Source organism: Anser anser (assembly GCF_964211835.1).
Source record: "Anser anser genome assembly, chromosome: 3".
In the NCBI taxonomy this organism is placed as follows: Eukaryota; Metazoa; Chordata; class Aves; order Anseriformes; family Anatidae; genus Anser; species Anser anser.
Window position 1 is genome coordinate 101,625,848 of NC_139722.1, and position 23,098 is coordinate 101,648,945.

A 23,098-nucleotide genomic window follows, 5' to 3' on the forward strand; every position below is an offset into this window, starting at 1 on the left:
GTCAATAGCACTGCGTTAACTTACCAAAGTTGATTTTCAGTGTCTTTTGCATGAGATACCTTCAGGCTTTTGGTAGCTGAATGGGAACAGTCTGGGCACCCACCAAAGAGTCATCATAAAGACACGAGTCAACACTATGCCAATTTAATTTTTCCCTTATTTTGAGGGAAAAATGAAGACAGACATTAATTTAGAGGCCTCCAAACTGTCTGAAGTCTGCTTTTAAGGAGATGCTGCAGTTGAGGTCAGATTCTTATTTATCAGTTTATGTGGTATAGTTGAAAGTCATGGAAATGCTCTGTTTCTATAGGTCATCGTTATTTTCCATTTAGCTGTGGGAATAGGACAGTTGAAATATACCTCTTCTCCGCATAGAAAGTGCCCTGAGGAACCGATTTTCATTGTGCAAGGCCAACGAGATGACTGGAGGCTAGCAGTAAGGCTCCTATGAAACTGTGCGTACATCCCACAATTTCCTCAGCATCAAAACAAGCTGAGGAGGATGAGCAGCATGCTGAAAGGCAGACCTGCAACAGGGGCTCACCATCCACCCCTGAATCCCAGGAGGTAGAGAAATGAAGGGGGTTCTTCTGCCATTCTGCACAGGCAGGAGACTGTCCCCACCGGTGCGCAGGCAGTGTGTGTTGACATGAGGCTCCAAGACAGGCACCGTATGCTTTGCTCCATCCCATGGAACCTGGTCAAGATCTAGAGGCCTGAGCTAATGACTGTAAAGTCTCACACACTGAGACAGATCTTCAACCTGCATACACTGTTTTTGCTCAAGTGAGGGTCATCCATTCATACCAGCTACTTATTTTTGCTGCTGGCTAAAATGAAAGTTTGGCCAAGCTTTGCTTGCGTCCCCAGTCTCCCGTGGCATTCCACAGGAGAGGGGTGTTTGGGAGACTACTATAGACATGTCAGACATCATGTAAAATGTTTATTCATCATAGTTCTTTATTTTAATACATAGGCATGGCTTGAAGCAGAGATATAAAATAAAACTATATATTGACAGAGAGACACAACAATATGAAGATTCTAGTTCAGGACTATCAGAGATAATGATACCTAAACACCTTAACCTCAAACTCATTAGTCTCACATATCTCAATCAATATGGATTCTCTCAGAAATCAATTTTCAGCAGCAAATATGATTGTTAAATAATTCACAAGTTACAGGCCTTCGGGCAAGAAGAGGTTAGAGAAGCAGAAGGAAAGTGGCGATCTCGACCTGAGATGTGATTTCAATTAAAAGAGGAGAGCATCTGTAAAACACAGTTTTTATGCTCAAGGTGTCAAATTGTTTAAAGAAAAGAGGATTATAAATGTAAATTACAGTCTTACGCAGTCTGGTATTTAAAACACATTCTTATTTTTCATTCTTATTTTTTGTACATTAACAGAAAGAATCTATTCAATTGATCAACAAGGAATGTGCCATTTAAAACATCCAAGCCAGTACTACTGGCATCAATTCTTTTGTTTGTTTACTTTTGCTTTTTCCCTGTCTGCATTACACGGCTGATTTATTATGTAGTCTCAGTGAAACACAGAAGTGGCAAAAAAGTTCAGGAGATTTTCCCAAGCTCTTTGAATATTTCTGACTAAAAGCAGTTAGAATTTATGCCTACATTTTTTTTTTTTTTTCTCCTCTCATGCCTGCTTGCTTTTGTACCCATGTTTTTGTATTCACTCTTATGTGAATGAAAGTTATTAGCAGGAAAATTATTTTAGGGAAATAAAGGTCAAGCTAGGAGAAGCCGTATTAGGTGGGACAGTACTAGGAGTTGAATCCTTTTCTGAAGGCGTTATCATGCCTACTGCAGCACATCGAAAGATTTGTATTGATCTGCTGATTCTTGGATGTGGCCCTAGTTATGCTTGTGTAAATTTGGAGTTACATCACTGAAGTTAATGGTATAATAACTGTATTAGATTAATGCAAATATTCATATTCAGGCCCTGAATTCTTAGGATTCTTAGTTTTGTTGTAATGCCCATAGATGCAAGTTGTAGTTTTAACACAATTTAAAAATCATAATTTAATTAAAAATATTTACTAACCTAATTATTTCTATACTAGACATCTCTTTGAAGTAATTATAATGATACATTTTAATCTGATGTTATCTGTATTCTGCCAGGGATTTTTCAATGGGCATAATTTGGATAAATATCAAGCACTCCAAACACATTTGAATTCAACCCAGGTCAATAATGGTATTACTGTCTGAAGGCCCTCGATGGGTTTAGTCAGATGAGCTGGTGAGCTTATTCCAGTTTTGACAGCACTTAGATGCTCTGATGTCAGATGCCAGTATAACAATTCAAGCAGGCGGAAGAATTGCAGCAAAAAGGTACCTTTAACTAGAGCCAACTGAGGCTTTGTTTAATCACCTAACTACATTGCTAGGCTTTGAAGTTATCTGAGTTAAGGCTCATTGGTTTGGGGTTACCATGTATATGGCAAAAATTGAGTGCTGCCTATGTTTTTAGTTTCTTTCCAAAGCACTCCATCCTTCATGGCTGGCCGGCAGTCTTTCACCTGCAAGCAGTTTCGGCTACATCAAAAGAAAATAAAGAAAGCCCAATAAAGACAATGCCACTCCCCAGAACCTAGAAATGCCTTGTGAGTTCACCATCTCTAGGATTGTTCAAAATGTGAAAAAAAAAAAAAAATCATTTTAAGCTTCTTCCATGATTATTGTTCTCTGTGTAAAACTGTATGAAACTTTTCTCTATTAGGAGATGCATGAAAGAGGAAATGAGCTCTGATTTTCTGAGATGTGGGCAGTGAGTGAATTGCAATCAGGAGTGGAAGGCAGCACCTGGCTGCTGGTGAGAAGAGGGACAATACCAAAGAAGATCATGGAGATAATTTTGTTGTGTAGTGATGGGAGTGAGGACTTGATCTCTTTTGCTGTCTCAGCTTACTGTGAAAAAAAACCATTTGTGTTCATTAATAGAGTTCTGGTATGCGCCCATGTCCTGAGAAAGGAAAAGAGGGGCAAGGGAGTGTGTTTATATTCGGTGCTATGAAATTATCGCCAGCCATATTAAATGTGGTGATTTGAAGAATTCAGTCAAAAATGAGCTACAGTAAGCAAAATAGGCATAACATATGCTTATGCTACTCTACTTTTCTAAATCTGGTTTTGTGTTGAATGAACTTTGTTTTTAAAAATATATTTTGAAATGTGATTAGTGGTGAGCGTCAGTGAAATTTATTGTACTATTAAAATCCTATTGGGTCTTTGTTTATGAAATGTATTTTCCTGTATTTGAGGTTTAGGGAGGCTTGATAATGAGGCTGTGAAGATTCATGGCCCCTTTTCTGCAGCTTAATTTAGGCTCTATATCAAATATGTAAAATAACATTATATCTTTCTGCAGCCTGTGTGTGTGATACATTTTTGTATTATTTCCCTGCCAATGTTGTTTCTTTCACAAATGCAGAGCTGGAAGATGGTGACACACTGACAAGCTTAGTTTTCTATTATTTTCTAGGCTTGAAAAAATAAAACTGAAAGGTACTGGGGTCATTTTCTCATAAGTTTTATGAAGGTGAGATGTGCTCATGGCCATGTGTTCACCAAAGACTGTGTTATTCTTGATTTAATTAATGGACAGCCACCCAGGGAGATTTGTGAGGAACTGTTTTAGAGGCCTGACTTTTCTGCTGGTTGAGATCTTCTACCTGCCAGTTTAGGATGCCCGAAGACAACTGTTCCCATTGGAAAATGCCATGGTGTCCCCAGCCATATGCCTCAGTTTTAGAGGCGTAACTGAAGGATACTCTGGTCCTTAGCTGTAATGGACCTTAGAGGTTGGTGATCTCAGGGGAAAGGTGTTATTTTGATTTTCTTGGAATTGGTCTGGTCTCCTTGATTCAGCAAGTCACCAAGGACCTGCTGATGAGCGGTGCTGTGATCTGTCAGATGTGGGTATGCTTGTAGTAGTCCCTGGGTTGGTTCAGTCTCCTGCACCGACTTGGCACGTCTCTTCAAGGGCTGTGTTACAGCCTGTGACTTAGGGAAACACCGTATATTGCTCTTTCCTGTGATTTAGGAGCATTCTTTCATTCCTGTCTTTTCTTATAGAGCTGATTGTTTACCTCTCAGTGTTCAAATTTTCCCTGAGTACCAGGTTCATGGAGAGCTGTACATAGGTGACTCCGAGCAGTTGCTCTCAATTCCTCAAATATCCTTTTTATTAACTAAGTTAAATGATTGTCTCTGGCCATACACAGGAGAGAGGTTTCGAAGGATGGAAATATAGGAAGAATAAGGTAAAATCTTCCCATTTGTTAAAGGCGCATTCTTAAGTACAAGACAAGGGCATTGCTTTATGTTTGTCGGTGTAATTGAAATTAGAATCCTGCCCCAGCAGTCTGTATGAAAACTGATAAAGATCAATTTTGTTACCTCAATGAAAACTGAAATATCAGCAAATTGATCTCCTCTTGCTTACACTGATAGAAACCAAGAGTAATCCCACTGAAGGCTGTGGAATAACATATGTAAAACTCGTGTTCTCTGATCAAGCCCCAAAGTCTTTGGAAGCAAAAGCTTTCATTTTCCAGTACGTTTTTACTATTCGTAGGAGTGGTTAGGGAATGAAACGATCAGATTTGTCCCTAAGACCTCTACTAACAATACATCCCTGGTTTGTTTCTTGTTCACAGTAGTGTCTTTGAGTCCTACCTCTGCCGTGTTCAGTGTGTTGTTTAGCCAGAGAAACAAATCTTCAGGGCCAGGCTTTCCTTTCAGATGTGTCCTGGGATGTCAAAAGAACAAAGCTCTGTTAATTGTTCCTTATTCAAGATGCATAGCATGGCATTATAATACTCAAACAATATTCATTAGGCAAAACAATTGCAATAATTATCTTACAAAAAGTCAGACAGGGTAATTTCTTTTAAAATGAGGATAATCTCCAGAGGAGATTCTGCTCCAGTTTTGTTTTTGTTTGTTTATTTTTGGCTGAATGGTTTTAGATAGAAATTACTGAGGTGTCAATGACCTCTGGGTTTAATTGAATTAAGACGTTTAAATGAAGTTTAAGCAATATTGGTATTTGCTGGTAGGGAGAAAATTATGTCTGTGAAACATACTGCAAAAATGCCACCTACAGAAATTTCATGTTGAAGCCGGAGCTGGAAATCAGGTGGTGGAGGGCTTCTAGGCATTTTGGTAAGACCCTTGAAATTTGGAAAAACAGTTCTCAACCAACTTCAGGATGTTCTCATTTTTGATTCTTTTAGACATGACTGGTTTTACTGTGTCTATGGGGACTCATACAGTGGGTAAAAAATAGCAATAACATTCCTTCTGTTCAATTTTCTTTTATCAGCTATCATGAGCAAGTATTATCAAGACCCTGTACCTGGGTAATATTATACATGATGGGCACAAAAGAAGGACGTGCAAACAGCCAACAAAAATCAAATAGTCATTTTTACTGGACAGCATCATAATTATTTGTCAAAAATTAGGGCTGTTTCTAGCAAGCCAAGATTCTTCTACTTTGGATTCCGTACTGTGGCTTCAAGAAGATACCAACAGTACTGCAAGATTAATTCAATACTAGGGTGCAGCTGCATTGATCTTCCTGATGTCCTAAATTATTATAAGATACAACTAAAATTACAGCATATAATATACAGCAATAAATATGATCAAGGACATGATCCAGTAATATTTCTTCTAATTTTAATAATGAATTGGTAGGCCAAATCTTTCTCTCTGAGAAATCCAAGTGTATTTCAGTTTGCATAAGATTCTTTTGTTGTTGTTATTATTTATTTTTAACTCTGAAGGGGGTGTTTGTAGTAAGTAGATTGATCACTGACAGAGAAGACTAGAAGCTGATCTTATACTCTTATTCAAATTCATGAATAATTTTCACTTGTAAGAATTGCCCATTGAAGTCCATAGCACTTCTTATGTGAGACAAGATAATTCATGCAAATAAAGGTTTACAGGACTAGGATCTAGGATGTGTTGTTATAGGGTCATTTCCTGATATGGTCTTGGCTTTTTTACTTCTTACGTGCTAATTTTATAGGTTCTATTTTTCTGCCAGAAAAGGTTGTTACATCATTAATAGCGAGCTTATTATTGCTTTTAATATTTGAGTTATATCTGAAAAAGCTTGAAGATGTATTCATTTCCTTAGGAGCATTTAAATTAAAAGATGCTAGAGTCTTTGAGTTATAGTCTGTATAATTTTAAAATAATTTTGGCATTTTTTCCCCTCTGGCAACTGAAGCCTTTAACCTTATGGGACTCTGATTTACAGTGACACTACAGTCTTTTCAAAGGCAACATTATTATGTCACTGATACTGAAATGGTACAGTCAGAAATAAGCAGAAAGTAATTAAGGGACAGAATTATTACAGTAGAGCAGACTTGACCCAGAGATTAAGGGCCACATCCTGCTTGCTTTGCTGAAACAAATAGACCCACTGCATCTCATTCAGACATGCAGCACTAGCATCAAGCCAGAAAAAAACTCCAAGGAAGTCACCAGTGTAACCGAGATTAGAACCTAGCTGGGACAGAATTATGCATGTATATGAAGAAGGAGGAAGAGACTGTCCCAAATATTCATTTAATTTTAACATGTATAGGAAGAGAATGAAAATGTTGGGCCAAATTCTGCTCTCATTTACATTAATGCAGCCCCATGAAGTCTGGTGAGGGTAGAATTTGATCTGACATTAGCACAAACTAACTTTTACATTTGCCAGACTCTTATTTGCTCACAGCATGTGGCCAGCCAGAAATATAAATAAATCAAATCTGTTTCTAGGAAGAATCCAGCAACCCTTTGAAACTTTCCTTCTTTGCATTAGAAGAAAAGGGGTAGAAAAAGGGGAGAGGATGGAGGGTTACATAAATGAGAGCAGGTGCGGTCGTGCAGAAGTAACTATTCAGCATATGTAAGTGCAGTTGGAAAATCATTGTCTTGCAGAGAATACTTGAAATTGGTCCCTAATGGCCTTGGTTTTTGTCATATGGTCTTGATTATCAGGCTAAAATTGCATTGCCGTTGCCTTTAGTGTGAACGAGATGGATGAATAATTATTACGTGCACTGAATACCTTTCTGCAAAGAGGAACCAGGACATCCCCTGGTCACCGTAGCTACCATTGCGCCTTGCTGTCAAGAAAACTGCAAGTGGCCAATTCATCACTTTCTTATTGTTCTTAAAATATATGTTTATAATAATAAATGCTCATACCTGCACTAAGAATGGGAAATGGGAAACCTTGGCATTGTGAGAAATAATTGCGAGACCCATTTATTTCTGGGATTAAGGGGATGTAAACCCTAAGTGCCTTATCCTGTTTCTAAAGACCTTGCTTTATTTTTGTGTTTGTGGCACTCTGAGGCTGTATTAAGGAGCCAAATGAGTTTCTAGTAACTAAAATATGCACATACAAGATACCCCTAATTAGTTCAGAAATGATTTTTTCCATCTTTTTCCTTTTGATCAATTAAAATAGGGCTTGCACTCTGCCTTACTCCCATCTGCCTATCTTCGTCTCCATTACTCATTACTACTACAATAACAGAAATAGCAGTAATGAGGTTAACAAAAATCTTACTGCTAGCACTAAAAATAAGTCTCTGTGGTACTGAAAAGATCACTGTATCCCCACCGGCCCCTTCACAGAAAGGAAAATGTGATGGCAAGGTTCACAACCACTCTAAGATCCATGACCATGACCACATTGCTCATTCATCACCTGCATATTTACATTAAATCATGGCTGGGTGTGCTTACCCTCTGTGCAGTCCTTTGCAGTACTGGCAATTAGTTATGGGATCCTTCAGTTTCTAAACAATGTACATTGAGCTTCCTCATAGCCACAGACAGAACACAACAGTCTACACTTCCTCTTGGCGTGACAGCAGAAGGATTGTGTGTGTGCAGGGTACAAGCGTTTTAGGACAAGATTTCCAGTGTCTGCAGGTTTTCTGATTAATTGCTTGATGCCATTGCCATTAAAACCCTAGTGAGGTACCCCAGAACAGTTTTGATTAAAAAAACGGGGAATCACCCCAAATATTTAGGTCTACTGGTTACCTTTTACCAGTTGTTTTAGCAGTGACAGCCTATTATGAACTGAAATAAATAAATAAAATGTATGTGTGTGGATTAAATCTGAAGAAAAGAAAGAAAAAGGTAATAAAAAAAACACATTTAAAAAAACATGTTTTAAACCATGTTTTAGTATCTCCTGTTAAGTTCTCCAAATACTCTTCTTGCATGAGTAAATTAATCATTGCAAAACATTTCCCTTGAACTTACATGTGCTTTTATACCTACTTTATAGATGGCTAAAATCAAGTACAGGGTATCTCTACACTGAAAGCAAAACAAAATGTGTAGCTAAGTTTGGTTAAATATGATCCTATGATATATGTGATGATTGATCAAATTAACAACTGGAGTTAAACCTGAAGAGGAGCCTGTAATTAAGCAGAAGCTGATAGTCTCAAATCCGTGATATTCATTGCTCTTTTCTCTCATTAGCTATCCTAGGTCATCTGACCCAAAGGAAGAATGCTTTCTTTTCCCCCAGAGTAACAAAAAGTGCCTAAGGAAAAGCCAAGTAGCTGCTTAAAGTAGGTACCAGGAAAGGATGTGAGAATTTGGAATTCACTCCAATATCCTTGGTACCACTAATTATACAGGCAAATATACAGACAGTCTCTACCACCTTTGCTCTGTTAAGAGTTTGTTGTACTTAAAAAGGAGGTGTCTGGCATCCAGTAGTTGTGCCAAATAAATGCAAAATTCCGGGGGAAAGACAAGAAGTAACGAAAAGAGGACCTAACTCTGACACCCTGTAGAAGGATGCTCCTTGAGACAGATGAGGAAGAAATCCATCATGCTGGGTCCTGTTGCAATTATTTTTATTGAAGGATTTTATTAATGCAGAATGCAGAGGTAGTTCCGGGACATTAATAAATGGACTGAAGGAAGACCTGATGTTCTGATTTTTTTTTCATAAATGCAGTCTATACACCTAGGTAAGATTTAGGTGATTTGAATCTCACCTGCAGTGCCTCATTCATTCCTGCTGATACTGATTTGCAATGGAGAAACATTTGGGTTTTCTTGAAGTACCCTTTTAAAAGACTTGGTCTGTTCAAATAGTGGACATCAGTCTTTATCTGGGACTGTGATAGACTTCTTTGCCACATCTCACAAACATCTCAGACATCTTCTGTATCATACTGTGTTGCAAAAGGTCAAGTGTTTTTTACCTTTCTGCACTGCAATCAGAGAGCTGCTTCAGGGTGTTGCCAAAGTTCATAACTATGAAGGTACGTGCAGTTACTGCCTATCCGTGCATCTTGCTTCCTGATGAATGGTCTTTGGTAAAATCACATGGTGCCTTCTGGTAGAAATTAATGGAGTCATCTTGCTATGGATGAAATTATAACTGTATACCACAGGAATATTACGGTGTAAATGAATACTATTAAGAAAAAATAACAATAAAAAGAGAGAAAATTTTGTAGTTTATCATGTCCTATAGTTTTCTTCTAACTTTCTTTTCTAATTGAAAAAGCTGAATTGATTGAATCATTTGAGTCCTGATTTAGCTTTTAAAAAAAAGAAGCAAAAGCTAAAAATGGCACAGTGAAGCAACTGAAATGCTATCGCAAGCTAGTGAGATCGATAAGTTGGAAAAAAAAGGAAGAAGAAAAGTTTTTGAGTGACAGTGTAAAAATGGGAAATTTAAATACATCTATATCATTGCATTTTGCTCCATTGTGTATTGCATAAAATACACTTTGGCAGTGTGTTTCCATGCAATCGAGAAGGTGATTTATTAGTAACACTGAATTTGTGTTTATGTTCCAAACTGTAAACTACATTTATAGCAATATTTCTGTATTAAGGTATTAATGCCAGAAGTGCTACCTAAGCTTAAATTTACCAATATAACTCAAAATGTAGTTTATAGTGCTATAAATAGTAACATTGATATTGACACTTTCAGCAGCATCTAAGTCCCTGGAAAGCTGTTTCTGATGCTAAATGAAAATGCAAGGAGCTGACAGTGTATACATTCCAGGGAGTACAAATAATATTTCATCGTGCTCAATGTTGAGGTTCCCTTGTCCTTTTTGCCAAAGAGTATTTAAATATTTAGTGTCATTCCCAAATATCCCAGTTTAAAAGAAAAAAACAAAAACATTTGCATGAATTATTACATGCATGTAGTTATTATTTATAATAATGGTAACCTTATGCATTGAAGCATTAAACAACAAGCATAATGCATATTGTTGTTTGGGACTGATCATTGATGACGGGCTTTGACTTTGTTCCTTGGCTGGCTTTTTGGAGTCTTCTGCATTCTCACTACTACAAATGAGAATTTAAGCTCTTCAAGATATATCTTAGTATCAGATCTCTTTAAATTTTGCTTTTCAGGAGTTTGGAAAATAACATCTCCTTTTGAATTATACATCTTTCTTTTTATTTTTCTTCATTCAAATTTTTTAGAGGTCATATCACATCTGTGAAACATCTGGAATAGCAGCCAGGACTCTTGACTTCCCAAACCCTTCTTTAACTGAAGGGTCTGCTATATGGAGCCATACTACGGCTTCTTCTCTCCTCCTGCAAGACACATGGTAGGCCGTTGTATGTGTAACTTCCTCTATATTGTTCAAAGGAAAAGATGAGCAAGGAGGGATAGTCACATCATCAAAAGCTGGTTTTGACTATTCTGAAAGTATTAACAAAGTTGGTCCAAATTTTCCACACCTTTAGTTCAGACCATCTGACAGCTTAGATCTTTTTAAAAAAACTGTGATTGATCATGCCTCATTTTACGTAGTAGCTCAAAGCACTCAGTATATCAGAAACACAAATCCAATTCATTTTTGTTCTCAAGGGTCTTGAGCTCCAATCTCAAGAGAAGATGTTATGCACTTGAACGCTAGGAAAGGAAAGATGTCTGAGGGTTGTTTGTAACAACCTGTCCAACATGTGATTTCTAAAAAAAAAAATTACCAGCTGAACTGCAAAATGAATTATTCTCTCAGCCTTTCATGCTGGCATTTCTACTTGAAGCTTGTGGCATAAATGGTTAATGTAATTTTGCGTTATATGACACATGCTGAGTATGGCAAGGATGATGTTTTGTGGTTTGGGGTTCTAGGTTTTATTCTCAGCACTTCTAGAAAATCGCTGTTCAAGTATGGACAAGTTTATTTCCTACCTTGTTTTCCTCATTTCTAATTTAATATGATTGCTCCCTTTACATAAGCATTGTGTATTGCTGATTACTGTTGACATCATGAGAGGTCCCCAAAAGTACCAACCATTTTGTCAAAGTTGGATATGTCTGTGTACAAGAGGAGCATGTGTACATATATATATGTTTTGTAATGGAAGCATATTTTTGTTATGTGTTCATCTATGTTTATGATACAGGAATGCTACAGTGAAGAGTACAAAGATAAATGCCCTCATTTGGATAATTACTATCATGCTATAATACTCCCTTTTGGAAGAGTATTCTGTCCTCTTTAACTGAATTTGAAGCCATTCATCTATGTGAGCCAAATTGTACCGTCATAGTCTATTTAATACGTGTCAAAGTGGACTATATGCTTGTCTTAAACAAGTTTTGGTCTTTAGTGTATTTATTCACTAGGGATGAGCTAGAATTGAAGAATCTGAATGTCCCACGTTGATGTGAGCAATGTAGACCCCTTCAAGACTAAGAAGGGTCAGAGGATCCCCTCTTTGTAGACCTCCAAAAGTTCTTGAACTTGACATTTAACCTCCTGTCAGAAGTGTATTTTCAGCTGAGGAACAACGGGGGTGATTCAGAGGAGATGCTGCATGTGTGCAGGATAGCGAAGGTGGGCACAAGCAACCCAGCACAGAGCTCAGGAACTGGCTGCGAGATAAGGGCTAGGAGCAGATGTAGTTTTTTTCAATACTGTGGTTGTGCCTAAATCCCAAAAGTCTCACTGAACCATAACCAGTTCACTGTCTCATTCTCCTTTTTTTTTTGCCAGAAACTTGAAAAGCTTTTCGCGTTTTGAGAAGTTTTAAAGTAATGGTAAATAACTAATCAGTTTTATCAAGCCGGATTCCTCGCAAAATATTTCTTGAGCATTTGGTAGCTGACATTATAAGGAGAGATTAGAGCAAATGTTCTCTCTCACTGATGAAAACAACAGTGGGGGGATCAGTTCTCATGATTTTTCATAGTTTCTAGCTGTTGATGCCTGGGACTCCAGTTCACTGCTTTATATCCTGAAAATAACTTCTCACTTTGGTCCACCGGAGCCCATGTTTGATGTCTGTTGCCTAACGTAAGTTGTGGCTTTCTCGGGCTTTTTCCCAAACAGGTGATTATAGGGTAGTAGATGGTCTATTTTCAGACACCAGTCAGTATACTTTATGCTTTATTGGAACAGTATGTAACAATGAATTGAAAGGGAGCTTGTATTTTTGTAGTTCTGTGCCTTTATCTGTCCAGGAAATAACAGATTAGTGTATTAAAACATGCTCTGAGAATGCACTGGTATTAGACCATTGCTTTTCTGTTTCACATTTCGTTTAAAATACCTTTTAAAACCATTTCATACTGTATTCATGAAACATTCTGGTAAATACTCTCACAACAAGGCAAAGATCTTCCAGAAAGGTTAGGAATATGCTTTTCAGGTCTTTTTGAGTTTATTATAGTTTTTTTTTTTCTTTTTTTTTCTTTGCTCTGTATTCCCCAGTTTAATTAGATTTCTTCTCCTCTTTTATTTTTCTATTTTTTTTTCTTATGATCCTTTACTTTTCTTTCCGTAGCAATTTGTGATTTACTGGGTAATTCAAACACTACTTTTCTTAACAGTTAAAAATGCATGTATATTTAGGTTTGTGATCATGGGATTAGTGTATGGGAGATAAGGACGGAACATAAAGCTAAGAAAGCAAGAGGAAAAGACCTGTCCCACCATATACAGTAACTGTGTCATCGCTATGATATTTGTTTGAATAATGGACAAATGGCAAAACTCCCATTGATTTCAGCGAGAACAGAAGTTAGCTCAAAATGAGCAGCTTTCCTCCATGTCTAATATTCTGAGGACTCAGGTGTTAATTTGCAAAGAAAGATCAACACAGATGGGAAAAGTTATAGCTTGTGGAAGAATAGCTGGTTGAAATGCAGATCCACACAGTAAGGGCCTAATCTGCTCGATGCCACATACTGACTTCAGTAGAAGTCAGGGCCCTTGCAGGAATCCAAATTAAATGATAGTAAAAAATCTAGATAAAGGCTAGGCAAAGCCCCTCACTGGTGTGAAATCATGTGTACATATAACCTTATCCATACAGATTTGTACATATGTTTTCTTAGAATAAAATGCTTATAAAAGGAAAATGGCATCCAGGAAGACAAAGCATCCAAGGCAACCCATCTGCAGTCTTGTCATATGATAGACTTGGACAAATCTAAAGCTGCCAATACAACTGCTCAAGAAGTATGCCAAGGGAGCAGATGCTACCTCTGCAAGGATATTTTCCAAAGTTTGGCATTCGGGATCTTGTGATTACCATCCAGAGACGAAGAGATGAGGAAGAGATGAGAAGAGGAATGATGTTGTCTTGGCACCTTGCAGTGTCAGCTTCCCTTTCACATTCACTTGACTTATGTCTTTTCAGTTCTTTTTTTTTTTTTTTTTCTTTCTTTAAGAGAGTCATCTGGTGTGGGAGTTAAAAAATAAAGCAGATATGTATGGAAGTAGAATACTGTGAAAGTCAATGGAATCTTTAATACATTTATTCAAAAACAAATTCATGAACGCTTTTAGATTTATGATGCATAATCATGTTTTGGTTAGCAAAAGGCCCACCAAGGTAGTGGATGCATCTGTGAGATCAGAAGGCAGAGGGTACCTGTGAACCTGAGTTGCTGGAATAGAAGATTGTTATTATTTTTAGAGAGCGGCCTGAAAGAGATGCCATTTAGAGCAGGTCCTGCAGCACTCTGGTTTGTTCAGAGGGCTGGGGTGTCCATTCAGGGCACTGCCAGGATCAGGCCATTGCAAGGAGCCATTTCTTTGTGGGCAACGGCTTGTGTGTGATGCAGTGTAAGAAAAGAGGACAGGGGGCTGCCGTGGTGCCACTGCCAGCACCACGGTTGGTAAGGTGAGGTTAGTGTTCTGCCCCAAAACCAAATATAAATCCTTTCTTTAAAAAATAATTTAAAATTGCTGTACAGAGTGGTTTAAATGCTTCTTGTTTTCTTTCTCATTATATTACCAAGTGTAAAAGGGTAATGTGGGACCCAGGATTCAGGTGCTCGGCTTGTCTCGGGGCATTCAGCATCCATAGGCAATATCTGCAAAAACTTCCCTTCTCCGAGCTAATCCAAGGAAATACAAACATACCCAGTCGGTAACAGTCCCTCTTTCTAATGGTTTATATATTTTTTCCAGGCTTACGCTGATAAATAATATTTTTTTTTTAACATGAGAAAGTAGTGTTTGAGGCCATGGTAAGAGCCCTTATCAAACTTATCAGGCTTTTGAACTGACTACACCTTTAATCAAGACTCTCCAGCAGAACTAGTAAGTGATGACCTTTATTTTGTTGCAGGCTCTGTTCAGGGGCTGGAAGAGGGGGAGAAGGAGCCTTGCTAAGGTGTGATTTCTGATGTTCGTTTCCGCCGAGCGGTGACCACCCCTTGCTCTCCTGCCCTGAGGAGGGCACCGTCACCATCGTGCCACTTGCACACAAGCTAGCTCTGTGTTGTCGTACAGTGGCATCTTGCCCCTTCCTGCTGCTGGACGCCACAAAAGGTCACCCGAGATGATCTAAATACACTGTTTTCCTGGGGTGAATGGTGCGGGAGGGAACCTTTGGATCAATGCGGTGCATTTTTTGTTCTGTCAGGGCTCCCCTCCCTGTTGTAGTTTCTGCAGACTAGTGCAGTAATCTCGGTTGAAATCAGCCCCAGAGTGCTCTCTTTCTGGGCAGCAGCCTCTAACGTGTCCCAGGCCCTCCCTCAGACCCCTGCACTTTCTGTCTGTCTGTCTCATGAGGTGCAGATCCAGGGATGGACCCACTGATTTCACCATGCACCTCCCCAGCATAGTAGGAACTCCAGCTAGTTGCCCACCAAAGGAGAGGTTTTATATTGGTTTTGGCCCCGCTAGTTTGACTGGACCAGTGACTGGGGTAGTAGAAAACCCCAGTTACCAAATCTCATTTGCCTGGATTGCAATGTAGCAGCCACGGCAGATCATCCTGTAGTGCTGTTTTTATATGTCCCTGAGTCTAAAGTCATTTTTAAAATGTGAGTGATGCAATTTCTTGCATCTTTCATTTAATATGCTGCTTGGTAAACAGTGTTTTAGATTAGTATATTTGTAATTTAAATGAAGACAATACATCAAGTCAAGTCAGAAAAGAAGGAAGAAGTTTAAGGAATGATTGATGCCTCTTTCAGCATTATGCCCTCTTTGAAAAAAAAAAAAAAGGAAAAACATAAAGAAAGGGAAGAAGTGGGATTATTGAGGATCTAGTGGGGTAAAGGAGAAAGAGAGAAACTATTGTTCATGGGCAGAAACACACTATTTTTAAAACCACAGTCAGCTCTGATAGCTGAATCTGTTTTCTTCAAGCGCACTAATAAATTCTGCCTAATTCATTTTTTATTCTCTCTTGGGGTCTGCTTGCAGATTTGCCTCAACAAAGGAAGCATCATGTTACTTCTTTTAAATAATTGATGGCTCTTGGTCCAAGCCAGCTTGAAGGAAATTCAAAAATAGGTACTGATTGAGTAAATACCCTGCCTCCCCCCTGCCCCCAGCCCCATCCCTTATTTATTTTTGCCGTCTGGGTGACTGGCAGTTGCCGGTGATGTCATCGAGGCTTTGGGTACACCTAGCACTTAGCAGCTCTGATTTCATTTATGTATTTATTTGTATTTAAGAAAAGGCAAAGTTGTTAATTGTAAACTGTCTGGTGCAGCTAAGAGCTCGTAATAAATCATCGTCAGCGTTATGCTGTAGCGACAACCAGGGTAGACTTCAGCAGTCTGTGGTGAGAACCGGTACCGAGCAAGGCAGTGGGGACACCCATGTATGTGCTCTCCACTTTGCTAGGGGACGTGGTCTGCTCAGGGTACCCGTGAAACAGTGGTTTCCATCGGGTTGGTTGCTTGCTGCCTTTTCAGTGCCACCTCTTACAGAAATATGTTTGCCATGGAAAAGTCATTTCACTGGAGAGCACAGATTTGCTGAAGCTCTGCCATGTCTCTCTTTTTTAAAGACCCACTGTTTATAATTTGCCCCTTAGGTTATTCAAAGCCTCAGTGGTCTACAACAACAACAAAACCCAGCAATAATTTTTTGACCTTTTTCTTCTTTTTTAACTAGCTGTGGAGATACATTTGAGGCAGTGATCTTTTTTCTGCTGTCTTTGCAGCAAATATTGCCACAGCAAGAATGTTTTTGGTGCAAAGTACTGCAAAAGGTGAAACGGTGGAGGAGTTTGCATGTAGTGAGGTTTGCTGTATTCTGATTTGTAGTCCACTTGACTTCATGGCTCCTAAGTTTTGATAGCAGCAAGGTAAGGGACTAAACAAAAGTTAGTGGAAGGTGGCTTGTGTGTGAAATTGTTACGGCTTTTAGGCTTTCCCTGTAAGATATATGGACATTTTGTAGTGTTACTTACACAATGTCACATAGGTAAAGGATGCACAAATATAAAAGAGTCTGATGTCTGTGGAAAAAAAAGGGGGATTTTTTTTTCCCAAACAGACAAACACTACAGTTTATCTCAATTAAAAAAAATTAAGGCCTGAAACCAGTGCTCACCTATTAAGTAGCATAAGGTCTTCTTGACCTTGCAGCATTACGTGGGCACGGATGCCATTCAGCTGAACTACTCTAGTGTCCAGTACATTGGAGAAATTGTCAAGTATTTCCTCTAATGCCATGCTTGTGTTACCCACGCTCACGCGGCGCTCCTCTCTGCCCGCTAAGGGCGCTCAGGCCGCGGAGCAGTTTGAGCGCCTACAGCCATAGCGGGATCAGGCCGGGACTTTCCAGCTGGGAGAGCAAAGCACCATCAGGGGCATGTCCACATGAGTAGGTGCAGATGGACCGGAGCCGGCTGAACGTGGTTTGGCTCTTGTCTGGAAGCTAGTGAGTGCGATGCCGTCATCGAGCTAATACTCCTTTGTGTGGTAGGAGGAGCTGGAGATCTAGAAGCACAGGCTGCAGAGTGAGGATGGATCTGTCAGGAGTGTGCCTTGCATTTTGCGTATTTGTTTTCCTCTTTTACCTCCTGTAAAGTGAATATTGTCTTCAGTAGAGTAAGCACTGTAATGGCAGATAATCTGATTTTCAGAGAAAGCTTGCTTTGAGAAACGGAGAGGTGGAGCCAGTTCTGTGCATTTCTTCTCCTCCCATCCAGAAACCAACCTGTGGGGTCTGTACTAAGAAAACCGTGGCATTTAGGAAGGCAGGAAGGAGAAATGAATTCCCTGTTTTGAGGCCTTATAGTCTAGACAGCAAGAGGGCAATGCAGGAATGAAACCTGAAGCAATACTATCAAAAATGCCAGCCAAAGTAAGGTGTGTAAATGAATATTTGGGTGTTTAGAAAGTGCCCTGAACACTGAATAGTTTCTCTGGCCAGTGTCTCACATGTGTAAGAGGTCTTTCAAGTGATTGTGAATGCAAGACAAGCAGGCAGCTGCATGCTGTGTGTAGGGGACTGTGCACACACAAGGATAACCACATCCGCATTTTTGTGCACGACTGTGTTTTTTGGAAACTTCCCTGTGTGTGTTGCCAAGTTTGCAAGTGGAATTTAGAGGTTGTTCAAATTGTCTGTCAAAAGATCAGGTAAAAAATTAGTTTGATGACAGGAGAAGCTTAAAAGCAGGACACTGGCTCACTTTGTGTGTTAATGCAGTCTTTCTCCATAGAGGGAAACCAAAGACTTGCTGAAGGCATAGCATACTAAGGTATATCTATTAGTGTGTGCTTAACTCTGTTGCCTGAGAGCTTTTATTAAATGCAATGGCCAGGAAAATTGACCTCACTTTTTTTTCTTTGGGGGCTGGATCCTGACTCACATTACATACATGTGTAAAGCTGGCAACTTACTTATTTATCAGCGAAAAAGCATTTTGTTATAAAAAAAAGGGGGGGAAAAGATTACAGTAACATCATTGGGATTTGAAATATAAGCAGCATCACAGGATATGGGTATGTTATTGGATATAACAGGGCCCCTTTTTTTCCGTGTATATAATGCCATATAACAAATTGCATGCCACAAAATACACTCAGTTTCTCTGATGGCTGGACTCTCTGGTTATAAAGTGCTACTGCAAGCATTCTATTTAGGAAAGGAAGTTAAAAGCCTCTCCAGGGTACACAGAAAATGCTGATCCTGAAAGTATAAATGGACACATTTTAATCCTTAAGTTATTAATTATTACTCATGATTAATTGTAATTATTTTATTACTACTCCAAACCCTTGGGTCAAATTGCACGCTGAAGTCGGTAGGAAATTTACTGAAGAATCTCTTGATTTGGTATGTTATCATCGTTGTATTGAATATTGGACATTATCAGTTGCACTAAAGAGACCAACTGCTCTCATGCCATCAAATTACAGGATATATTTGGGTTGCAGGCGTAACTCCATTTCTTTCACTGTCATCAGATATAACTGTAAATTTAAAGCACAAAGGGAAGGGGAAATAATCCTTTCACCCACGAAGATGTAAATTAAAAGTTACCCAATGCTAAAAAACGTAACCCTAAATGAACCTTACGTTCGCAAAAGCTCAGCGCATACGTTCAGCACACGCACATGTTAAAGGGGACAGCAAGTACTTTGGGATCAGACTGTCTTATCGAGGGTTTTTGAGTGGGAAAGCTTGGACCCCCCCCTTGCTAGCCCTACCTTCCGCCTCCCTCTCCTCGAGTAACCAGAAGAAACTTTTTCTTCTGAACATATAGCTTGTAATATACATAAAAGCAGAGTTTGCTTTGATCCTGACAGCAAAATGTTTATTTTTAAACCTGGCCTGGGCTGCTGTCCAGCAAGGCTCTTTCCTTTGCATCACGCCCTGGGTCCGCACTCTGCAGCCGGCCTCACGGCAGCGAGACGTAGGGAAAGAGGGAAGGGGCTGGATGGGTCCTGGCGAGCTCCCTCCCTCCTCCTGCTCCCCCCATTCCCCCTTCTCCGGTTTTGAAATTCAAATTGAATGCAATTTTCAGCTCATTTGAGCCAGAATATACTCTTGCTGAGCTTCAGTGGCTCTTAAATTCAAACTCGCAGGAGAAAACAGATATCATCTGTCACTGAGGGTGGGAAAGAGTGTCCTCCCCACATTTTATTCATGGGAGGCAGGGCTGGACTGACTAATTCAAGTCTTTCTGACTAATCGCTCACTGGCAAACCAATCAGCTAATCGATGCGACTGGTTTCTTGTAGTTTGGTCTCTTTTGACGTTTTTATTTTTTATTTATTTCTTCAGCCTATTTAGTATTTATATTTAACGTCCTAGAAGTGCCCTAGAGTATCTGAATGCCTGCATTCAGATTCTTATTGTACCTGCTTGTTTCTGGTCTTATTGTCTCCATCAAAGACAATAAGAGGTCCCTTTAAATACCTACAGATAGAAATGCCAAAAATCTGATGGTTGGCAGAGGAGAGGTGAGGGGATGGAGATTTTCAAAGGAAGCTTAAAAATGGAGGAGTCAAAGGGAGAAAATTGTGTTAAATGCATCAGTTGTTGTTATGTCAGCTGTTTTAGGACCATGTACATCTGTGGACTACATACTGGAGCTACCTACTATATAAAACCTGTTTTGTATTAATACATGCACCAATATCTCGTGAGTCACCCCAAGGGAGGGGGGAGTTCTGCTTAAAAGTAAAAAAGAAATTCAATTTCCTATTTTGCCACACTGCTTTTCTGTTTTGTTTTCTTATTTTTGAAACAAACAAGCAAAAATCTTGCAAAGAGAACTAGATCCCACTTTCATTGAACTCATTTACAAACTCCTCTTTCATTTGGTGAAAATAGCATTGGCATAGAGACTGGCAAGCTGCCTTCAGAGGGAGATCTTGCAAGAAACAGTAATTTGGTAGGTGCATGGGCAAAACTAAAGTACAACCTGTACAACAGAGAAAATAGGTTACTTAATCTAACAGCATGATAGCATTTTAATGCTGCTCTGAGCAACATCAACTTGTTTCTGCTAAAAATCCACAACCTGATTTTTTGTTGTAGCAAAATCTGCATGCTATAGAGGATGTCAAAAGTATACGAGACATCTGCAAATGATGAGAACATGATGAGAACAGACTGGAAATACTATCAAACACCATGCTGGTCCATCAAATGTTTTATGTGCTCTAAAGCTTTGATATATTGCTCAGCCTGGGTTATAGTTGGAAACCTGGTATTCTGCAGCTTTGTTGGTGCCTGTTCTTTGTTTCTCATACTGGACAAGGATTTGTGTACAGTTAGGACCCAGTCCTGTGAACAGTTTTGCATTTCGAATGCTAGTGTCAGCCACGGAAATCATGCTGTAATTCCATCATAACTTTATCAGATGACTGAAGATTTTTTTCTGCTAGTATCTTCCCTTATCCCCTCACCCATGCATTTAGGTAGCATAGCCTAATGGCATAACAAATTACTCGGCAAAATAAAGGTGCTTAATAACCTTCACTGTTGTACCAATAAACTGATATTGTATTTTGTGACACTATTCAGCTGTGACTTTGGGCAGCTTATGTATTTCCGGTTTAGAGTGTTATAATCCCTAAAAAAATAGGGATTTTTTTTACATACTTTTTCAATGTGGGATGATTCAAAGAAATAACATTGGCCTGTGCAGTCAGTTGGCTGTTTGCAATAGCTAGGGACAGGTGCCTTACACAGAAGCCAGCACGCTGTTATCGCAGAAGTTGCATATTTTATATTAGAGAGTCACAGGCAAAAAAGCAGGGGTGAAAGACGAGGGCACCGTTCATGTGTGGTAGGAGCAGTCCAAGCTCACCTGTGGGACTGGGCCCCTCCACGACACAGCTGGCATTTAGGGACCTGTGTCAGGATCACAGCGCAGGTTAGAGCGGTGGCGAGCACGCAGCTGCCTGGGCAGTAGGAATTTATTCCGGTGGTCTTCACAGTCTTAAATGTTAGCTCTGATGCATTTGTAGTTTCTGAAGCAGGGGATTTGGGAATCTCTTTTTTTTAATTAGGCAATTAAATTCAGGTTAAGCCCTGTTTTAGGCACCTCAGTGCCTCTCTGAATCTTCCCCTTTGTCTCCAGCGGCTCAGTTAGACATTGACACTGACCTGCAAAGCTGGTACTACAAGTCCTTATAAAGAAATCTGATATTCCTATGGAAGTTATGATGATGTATGTAAATCAGCTGCCATATCCACACTGTCACCTCTTCGGCTGAAAAAGAAGGGCAAATCATTTTGTTGGTAGCTGCTGAAACCGTCAGCTGCACTGTCATTAATACTCTACCCTCTTTCCTGGAAACTCAATATGTCAGCTACCTGATGTACCCTTCCTCTTCCAAGAATACATCTCGCCATTCCTTCAAATTCTTCTTGAGCTGGGACCTCCCATCTGTCAGTTTATTGTTCTTCTTCTGTCCCATTAGTTTTTCCTGCCATTTTTTTTCATTGTCTCATGTTTTTTTTTTAGAGTTTTATCATGTGCTAATGACCAGAGTATCCAAGCTCCTTCCAGGAGTATATTAAGCAACACATCCAACTGCTGTTATACTCTTTTTTTTTTTTTTTCCCCTCTTCTTTCTTATGGGGAGAACAGTGTGGAGTAAAGCATTAGATTTTTTTTTATTTATTTTATTGCTGTGATATATACACCTACACTGTTATGACCATGGTCACTCTCTGCTTGTGAGGTATCCCCTGGACTGTCCTGTTGATTTTGGTGTTGGATCTGTTCCCCAGGGAACTGCCCAGATTTCTTTTGGTGATCTCTGAGCAAAGGCTCTTTGTTTGGTATTTTTCCAAAATGGATCTTCTTGGTCCCTCTCCCTGGATACCATTGATGAGCTTTCTTGTCCCTCACCCCCTACCCTGTCTACTGGCTTGACCCTGACGCTCCCAGAGTTCTTCTGTCACTGGTCCCAGGGTCTATAATTTATCCTTCAGGGGCCACACGGCAGCTGGAAGGCTTAAACACAAACTTCATGCTGGCATTTATATAATAAAATGTGTTTTGCTTCACAGCAGCACTACAGCCATGCAAATCCAGGTGAAATAAGAAGTGCCTGCAGGTTCTGAGCATTCTTTGAAGCTGTTGGTCAAAACACTTTTCACAGCTGTAGTCCTCTCCTGGATCTCACCCCTCCCTGCCCTCCTTTAAGTCCACAGCCATCTTTTTTGGTTTGGCCCATATGCAAAGCGTTCCTTCACAGAAGACATGGTTCTTTGTATTGTTCCACTCAAATTTCTGTCATCAACCATGTTCTTAAGGGCTGCAGCGTCATCTCTCTTTCTCTTCCCTTATGCATGGGTTTATACTCTTCTCACACTGAGGTAAAGAGAAGGATTTTGCTTAGCTTAGAAACAGTTGTGGTAAGGAAATTGTATTTATTTCCTGATTGTCCTTAACAATTCTCCCAAGTAGAGGAGAAAAATAGGCTGGCATAGCTTTCTCTTCCCAAAATAAGTCTGATATGGAAATATAAAAGACAGACTTTTGCTATGAACCTACCAAACATGATGAATTAGTAATATTTATTTTCTGTCTTTCATCTCATATTATCACGTTATTAGGGAGGGTAGGCTCAAAAGAACTTCACTTTACACTTATACCCATGTTCCTGTGGATCATGATGAACCTTTTGGTTCTGTCTCACTTTCTTGTTACTGTTGCAAAGTCCACTGACAGGCTGGTGAAGCTATTCCCCAGTTTTCCATCCGCATGTATTGAGTTCCCCATGTAGCAAGGTGCAAAGGTAAAGGGGTGTCATTGTGTCATGTATGACACAGTGATTGTATCCCAGTCATAGTA

The 23,098-nt window shown here is 39.5% G+C and overlaps 1 protein-coding gene across 23 annotated transcripts in view; it reads left to right on the plus strand.

Annotated features, from left to right (window-relative positions):
* Nucleotides 1-23,098, plus strand: part of ESRRG (estrogen related receptor gamma) — a 405,552-nt gene that overhangs the window by 85,558 nt on the left and 296,896 nt on the right. For 6 of the 23 annotated variants that reach the window (XM_083828184.1, XM_083828165.1, XM_083828167.1 and 3 more), the window contains exon 1: nucleotides 1-23,098. This exon is cut by the window's left edge and continues 31,261 nt beyond it; it is cut by the window's right edge and continues 5,157 nt beyond it. The exons of the other annotated variants lie outside the window; for them this stretch is intronic. The gene's annotated coding sequence lies outside the window, so the exon portion shown is untranslated. 23 annotated transcript variants of the gene reach the window in all.